The sequence below is a fragment of the Elgaria multicarinata genome, chromosome 1, assembly GCF_023053635.1.
Source record: "Elgaria multicarinata webbii isolate HBS135686 ecotype San Diego chromosome 1, rElgMul1.1.pri, whole genome shotgun sequence".
In the NCBI taxonomy this organism is placed as follows: Eukaryota; Metazoa; Chordata; class Lepidosauria; order Squamata; family Anguidae; genus Elgaria; species Elgaria multicarinata.
Genome location: NC_086171.1, coordinates 110,810,341 through 110,818,676, shown reverse-complemented (window position 1 = coordinate 110,818,676; position 8,336 = coordinate 110,810,341).

The window sequence follows — 8,336 nt, the reverse complement described above, 5'->3', positions numbered from 1 at the left end:
AGAGTCCTCCAAAGGTAAATCACTGGAGAGAATGCCTATCATGAGTTGAAGTGATCGTTTGCTTCTTAAAGACTGGTACCTAGACAGGACCAGTCAAATTGGGAGATGATTCCCTCTCCTCTTGGGCACATCCACTCCCCTCTTACTGGTAAAAGATAGATATAGCCTTTTTTTAAAAAATTCTTCTTGTTGTTTATTCAGCAACACTGCTGCTTTTAATTCCACCCCTCCTTTGTTTATTTATTTATTTATTTATTTATTCCATTTTATATGCATTACTGGCTTTGAAACTATCCTTGGCTCACTTCCTTGTGCCCCCCAAAATGTCTGCTGCCTGCCTGCCTTCCCTCCCTCCTCCCCTGCCCACCTCGCAGGGATGGTTTTTGTGTGTCTTGCTTTGACTCAGGGGAGAAGTCCTTCCTGTGCTCAAGTCCCAAATCAATTTTTCAAGTGTGGAAGAAGATTCATATTTAAGTTTATCTCTACTCCCCAATTCATGGCATGTTGGGATTTCCTTTGAAATGGGCCCATTCAGCTGTCTGCGGCTTTAAATCCCTGAGATACTGGGGTGTCTGACTTTCATAAATTCCCCAAAAATCAGTGGATTATTAGATTGGCTTGAAACTTGGTGTCCATGTGGACACATGGATAAGCTCTCATGGGACCGAAGGTGAGGTTTCTGACGTGCAAATTGACATAGCGTGGGACTTGATTTGGGGCTTGATTTGGGGTGAGTTAAAAGGTTAGAGCCCCGCCAAAAATCAGGGGATGATGAGATTGGCTTGAGGCTTGCCATGAATGTGGCTCTAAATGGCATCTGGGGGGTGCCTGCTTGATTTTTTTTTTATCAAAACGCCAGAGAACAGCCCATGTCTGCAAATGGGGTGTCCGGTTTTCATAAATTCCCCAAAAATCCGGGGATGATGGGATTGGCTTGAAACTTGGCATCCATGTGGACACATGGGTAAGCTGTCATGGGACCGAAGGTGAGGTTTCTGACGTGCAAATTGACAGAGCTATCAAAAGGGGTGTGAATTGGGGTTATGGGTGGTGCGTTAGAGGTTAGAGCCCCGCCAAAAATCAGGGGATAATGGGATTGGCTTGAGTCTTGCCATGAATGTGGGTCTAGATGGCATCTGTGAGGGTGCCCACTTCCCTTTTTTTATCTGTCAAAATGTCGGAGAACAGTCCATGTCTGCAAATTGGGTGCCCGATTTTCATAAATTCCCCAAAAATCAGGGGATGATGGGATTGGCTTGAGTCTTGGCATGAGGTGTCATGGTGCCAAACTTGAGGTTTCTAATGTTAACAGAAAAAAAGTTGTATACTTTTTTAGCTTTCAATGCAAGCCTATGGGGGGGGGAACGGAGCTCCGATCCAGATCCGAAGCTCCGCAGTGGAGCGGAGCGGACTATAGGTGGAGCGGGTCAGAGCGAAGCTGCCCGATCCGCAAATTGCAGATCTGGAAGAGAAGCGGAGCGGGGGGGGGTCCGTGCACACCCCTAGTGCATAACAACAAACATTGCCTTAAAGACCCTCTTTTGGATCTTTTATGTCTATTCTTTTCAAAAATGACTGAGAAAAGATGGAACTGCAGCCCAACACCACAGGTGTAGAACACCGTAGTGGCACTATTCTGTCTTCTTTGTAAATTAGCACTAAGGCTGCCATTCTGCACTCATTTAACCTGGGTCTAAGCCCCATTTAAATTCAAGATGACTTACTTCTGAGTCCACATGATTAGGATTGAACTGTAAAGCTACGATCTTATACTCACTTACCTGGGAGTAACCCCCCTTGAATTGTATTACTTCTTAATAGACAAGGATAGGATTGCACTGTTAAATGTAAAGGAGTCTTAAGCCCTGCCTTGACCCCATCGCTGCCCCTTTCTCACTAAACCCTGTGGTTTTGCAGTAGCAAGGTCGCTGCTGGTAATCCCAATTGGTGGAGGCAGTGTGGGCTTTCCAGCAGCCATTCCACTCCCTAGGCCCGCCCCCTGCCCTCTGCCCAGCTTTTGGTGACCAATCAGGAATGTCCCCACCTCCATGCCAGAGTGAGGTCAGACAGTGGAAGGGCCATGGTGACCTTGCTTCAGTCAGGGTAGGTGTCGAACTAAAAGTCAGTGTAAATGCCCAACTTTTTAAATAAGCAGCCATCACAGGGCTTAGAAGATGTATAGAAAGCCCCTTAGTATATTTTCATAGTGCAAACGATATTAACATGTTTAAGAAAATAACTGCTGAAAAGGAAAATAAAATAAAATAAAAATAAATTGCAGATGCTTTTTGTGAGGAGGACAGTTGTTTTAGGTTTGGACCTATCTAAGAGAACCCTAAAGCCCAGTTCACACATGTATGTCCAATTTGATTTATGTATCATTAACAATATTTATTAACAGTGTTATATACTGCTTCTCTTTTGAAAACAAATCCTGAATTTCCCATTGCCTGATTATTCAACACCTAATGATTCCTAGCTGAAGGAATGACATGATTCCATTGAAAAGCCCAGAGCCCAATCCAGATCTTGACATGCCCAAGAACTAGTGGCCTTAGGTAGGATTACATGTTCCCATCTGCACCAAAAACACACATCCAGTCAAGGGGGGGGGGGCGCGGTTGGGCGGGGGGGGGGCGTGGACAGACAAATGAGTATGGCACTGCAGATTTAGTACCAAATGTAAATCTGTATCCACCGTAGTTGTGTACCATGTGGTTGTGTACCATGCCTGCAGTTTTGTAAAATGCCTGCAGCCTTGCAGGAATTTTAACAACACTGACAACAAAAAAAACACGGGTTCAGGAAAATGCAGAAACAAATTGGTTTTGTTGGGCTCCCCAGATTGAAATTCTATATGCATAGATGCAAGCAGGACTCCAACTTAACTTGGATGTTTCTCTCCTCACCTTCAACATGTCTCGACTTTTCTAAACTCTTTGGCTCTGACCCCCCACCAGCTAGCACTTCCAGTGGCCAGTCAGTCTCTTAGTAATCCTTCTTTTCCTTTGTAAGTTATTGAACTTGCAAATTCTGTGTCACATTGTCAGTAGTGACACAGCTCTTATGAGGTCCCAACACCTCTTCCAGCTGTAAGCGCACTACTCCCAGACTAACAGCAGTTCCCAGAGGCCACACGCACCAATAGTGGCACTCTTTGGGAAGTCACTACTCAACCCAGAAGTCAGCTATTTGCTAAGGTAAATAGAAGTGGGGGAGTCAAGGGTAAACATGAGCAGGAGCAAGAAAGAATGGAGGAGGAGGACGAAGAAGAGGGAGAAAAAGAAAGATAAAGGAGGGGGGAAAGTCTGAGAGAGGAAAAGGAGCCAAGAGGAGGTAAAGGCAAGGAGAAAAACAAAGGTAGACCCAAGCAAGATCTGGAGGGGAGAGGAGAGAGGTAGGTGCCCCCCATGTAAGAGAGCATGGCAAGGAGAAAGGACTAGGAAATAGTAGAGAACAAGCTTTGTGCCTAGACCTTTCTGAGAAGACTTACCTTCTTTGGGAAATCAGATGAGCCTGGACACTGCTCTGCAGGAGAAGCAGATGACATATGTCCTCAACCTGGTCAACTCCACTTCCCTCTTCCAAGTGCAGAATCATTCAGGGCCTGATGGAGCATACTTGACATCAGCCAGGAAGATGTCCTTCACTACCTTCAGAAAGTTCTTTACCAAGTGACCACTGACTACTTATCCAGGGTAGTTTTCAACCACTCTGGAATCTGTTTAGATGTGAAGCAGTATATAAATGTTGTAAAAGGAGGAGGAAGAGGAAGAATTTCTGTTGTTAAGGACTGGCTTGTAACTAGTGCTGTGCCAAAAAGTTCTTCCACATTTTTTGGACCATTCTCATTCAATTTGATAGAAAAGTAATTATTTTCAACAAGAAGTTCAAACGCAAAGAAATTTTCAGAGAAATTCGCATGGAATGGTTCTGGTTTCTTGTGTTTGCCTTACTTAGGAAGGGTCATGGAGTGCGAGTGAGTGTCCTGTCTTTTATTGTACAATTATCTCTCTGGTAGCCTGCTAGGCTTCCCACACTTCAATTAATGCCCAGGGAAAAACATAATAATTCCTCCCATAGGGTTTTTTCAGCTCAGAAAGTGATGGCAGCCTGGGAGCCTGCAGAGCAATAGAAATATATATAAAAGAAAGAAAACACAGAAGCAGCACCCTCAGCCACCTTGCTGTGATTAGGCAACCCCCAAAACACCACAAAAATAAATGAAAGGACACCCTGAGAATGAGGCAGAGCAAGGGGAAAGAAAACTTTCAGGAAATTGGAGGACAGGTTTTGGTACAGCGTTAGCTTAAGTTCTGCCCTGGAACTTGGCACAAAACTTCCCCTCTCATACCTGCATTGTAGCATATGCAAAATGGGGGCCAGTCTGCCCACAAAATTGCTGCTATTGCCACTAGCACTGGTAGCATGCACAAAACCCAAAAGAAAGGAAAAAAGAAAGAATGAAAAAAGAAAGAAGCTGTGCTTTGACCCTATCTCCTGCCAATAGTGTGCCCTACCTGTGAGAAACAGTTGGAAAATTTCTCCTCCTCCTCCTCCTGGACCAGATCTACACCAAACAGCATATAACACCATGAAAACAGTTTGAAAATGGTATATGGAATGTGTCATGGGCCCGAACAGTTGTCAGTGCACTTCTATACCATTATACAACAGCAGTGTAGATCCTGCCCATGAGAAATGCAGTGCTCACAAATAGGGTGGCAAATTTTGAGACACCATTTGTACTACGGGTGTGTGCTTTGCCCCAGAATTATCTGGTAACTGTGAACATCTGCAGAGCATCCAATCTTCCAGAGCACAGATTGGCCACTTCCAAACCCATCGATTAATATTAGAGCAGAGACGTGCCCAATTGGAGCTTCTAACAGCTCCCAAATTATCCAACTGTTTTCTAGGCATCAATGTATGTACGTATGTGTGTATGTATGTCTCAATTGAATATCTCCATATTTGGAAGATACTGAGTGGGGTGAGGGGTAGCTTTGATATTGACTTCTGTGGCTAACCAATTAGGAACTGCCACAGCACTGTCATGACCGTGTTCTCCTCCAATCACAGAGTTTGGGGGAGTGGGGAACACTAACAGGCTGCTGATTCTGCCCGGGGGGGGGGGCGTAGGGAGAGGGAGTACATTTCTGCTCGGACTCATAGAAGTCAGTCGTCCACATTTCCATAGTATGAGAGTGCTGCTGGGATGGCTGGCATGTTGAGTGAGAAAGCTTATACACCCAAATAAGGCACAGGCAGGCTCTTTATTTCAGTTAAACTATTACTGCTGTTGGCTGGCTGGGCTTCCAGTGCGGGGGGTGGGTGGGTTTCCAATAGATCTGGAGGGCACCAGGTTGGAGAAGCCTGTAGTAGAACTTCCACCATCAGCAGGGGAAAGGATAAAAGCTCCCTCCATAAATGTGCAGGGGTGGATTTGTGTGTGTGTGTTTAAGGAGGATAATAGTTTGAGGGAGGAAAAATTAAAAAATCCTTAAAACTCAAGACATGAATAGATCTTCTATAAACTTGGCATGTCTAAAGCCCTATGTAAGAGCTATCATCATGCTAAGTTTCACCTCTTTATCTTTAAAAATGAGGGAGCTGTATGGATTTGATTAATATCCAAAAATTGGCGGTTCTCCAGCAGGTAATCTGATGGGGTGGAGTAAGAGGAGCTGCTCCGAAATTGGGGCAGTGAATCACCTCAATGGAGCTCTGGCTCGAATTTTGAGGCAGAGAAGGCCCACTTTTCACACCCCTAATTTGTACAGCTCTAGTTGTAACAGGATGAAGCCAAAGTAAAGCCTAATTTGTGTTTTGTACAAGTTTAATGGGGTTTAAAATAGAAGCCATGAAGGCTGGAGCTTTTGAGATGCCGCTGTCATCTCCTCCCTCCAGCCCCATACATGCATAGGCACAGAATCTTGCTTCTGAACGTGGATCTCAGTTTACGCAGTCATGGATTATCCACACCTGCAAATCGCCATTTGGTGCTGCAATTATGATGTGGTAAACTTAACATTTGTGAAGCAGTCATGAGCATGCGGAGAGAGCACCACGGAGCTGGAATAAAAAGCTGGCAGCTGCTTCAGCTGGCTGCTGACTCTGTGAATGAAAATGAGGACATCCATGGTAATTGATCTGAATCAAACAAGCACTAGAAAGATGCAGGTTCACCTGCAGTGTAAAAATGTCTGAAATCTAAGGTTCAATTGGAATGGAAGACGTCAACACAATTACCCCCATCCTTCCATTTTTTCAGTGGTGCAGACTCATGTCTTACTATTTTCACAGAATAGTAAGCCTGAAAACTGATGAATGGATTTCATCTTTATTGAGGTCAAAAGGCCGTTACACAATAAAATGCCTACGTTATGCAGTGTTTTACCTCCTACGGTGAAAACACTCCATTCAGCTGCATGTGCCAGTTTAATAAATGTGAACGATAAATCCTAAAAAGGAGGGAGATTTCTTTAAAGCCACAGAGGAATGGGACAAAGTTTCTTCTTCTTTTTAAAATCAAGATCACAAGATGGGAGTCAGCTTTTAATTAATATGCAGCCTTTTGACATTTAAATATTGTATGTCTTAGGACACAAACCAGGGGAATGCAAAAATTAAGCATGCATACTAAAAATGCTGATAGCTTAACAGATGTAGGATTTAAACCATTTTGTTCCTTTAAGTTTAATTACTTGAACATAATTTCAGTTTAAGGGCAATGCCCCCCCCCCACACACAAGCCATCCTCCTCCTCCTCCTCCCAAGTGTCTCCAAAAGCCAAGCACAATTTCTGCTGACTAAACATGCAGTGGATGGGATTTTTAAATGACGAATTACAGCAGACTCGCATGCCGAGAAAGAACTCATTAAAGCTGGTGTGCAGCCAGTCAGTTTGAAAAGGTGGCAGTATTTGCTCACACAAAATGCTCACAGCATGAATGAGTCTGCAAGGAAGCGAAGGAAAATAGAATGGCTTAAACATGTTCCCGTTTCAAGATTTTTGGGTAAAACCTGGTAACTTGGATTAGAAAACCCACCTCCCCAAAACCAGTAACTTTGTGCGAATTTTCATGTTTAATCAATCTTTTTGCAGCATTGCTTTCACTGGATACTGCCTCCTTCTCCTTCGTGGACTTATTATATGAGTGGTCCCACCCAATCAGGGATCATGCAGTGAATGGGGTGACATCATAATAATAGATAGCCAATCAGCTTTGGTTCCATTGTGACATTATAAAGAACACATGATCACAGTTGAAAGTGGGGCAGGATCTACACTACTGCTTTATAACAGTTTATAACAGTATTAACAACTGTTGGTGCCCAGGACATGCTCCATATACCAGAGAGCTTTGGCTATTGGGTGGTATAGAAATACAATTAATAAAAAATTTCAACCTGTTTTCAAAGTGCTATATCCTGCTTAGTGTAGATCTGGACCAGGTCTTTTCTTCCTGATGATTCTCAGCTGAAAATACTTTCTCCCCTACTGTGTTTATATATGAGAGGAAAATTTGGTTAGGAAGCCTGTGTTTCTTTTATAATGTTTAGTTTTGCCTGTAGACCTATATTGTATATTTGTCAAGGGAAGCTGAGCATGAGAGAGAATGCCATGCCCAAAGCCCTCTAAAAATTCCATGATAGGGTTGGTTGGGATTTCAACCAAGGACTTCAGGTTCACAGCCATAATTCTCTTAGGTTCTAAGCATGGTTATTAGTGTGTGCCCCACCCCCACCCCCTGGGATCAACTAATATGCTTTCTCTTATGAAAAGTTAAAATAATGATAAATATGCATGGGTGGTGGTGAATCCAAAGCTCTGATCATACAAGAAACATTTAAGCTGATTTGGGTGCATTTTAAAGAAACTCTTCGATGAAGTGTATCAGGGGATTTTAATGCCATCACCAAGAGCAACAGTATGCCCCCGCCAAAAAAAACACAAAATTATTCTGCAGTCATCACATTTTATTAATGTGATGATTGCAAAGAGCTCTGTCTGAGAGCTCATTAGGCATAAAACCTTAGTACAAAAAAAAAAAAGTGAGTATGTGTGTGTATGGGGCAGGGGTAGGGATCATAAACACATTCACTTCAGAATTCACTTCAGAATCCAATATAAACTTCTCCTGTTAACCTTCAAAGCTTTTCACGGTCTAGCTCCTTCCTATCTCTCCTCTCTCATCTCACACTATTGCCCCGTTCGTGCTCTTCGCTCCTCTGATGCCATGTTTCTCGCCTGCCCAAGGGCCCCTACTTCCCTTGCTCGGCTTCGTCCATTTTCTTCTGCTGCCCCTTACGCCTGGAACGCTCTTCCAGAA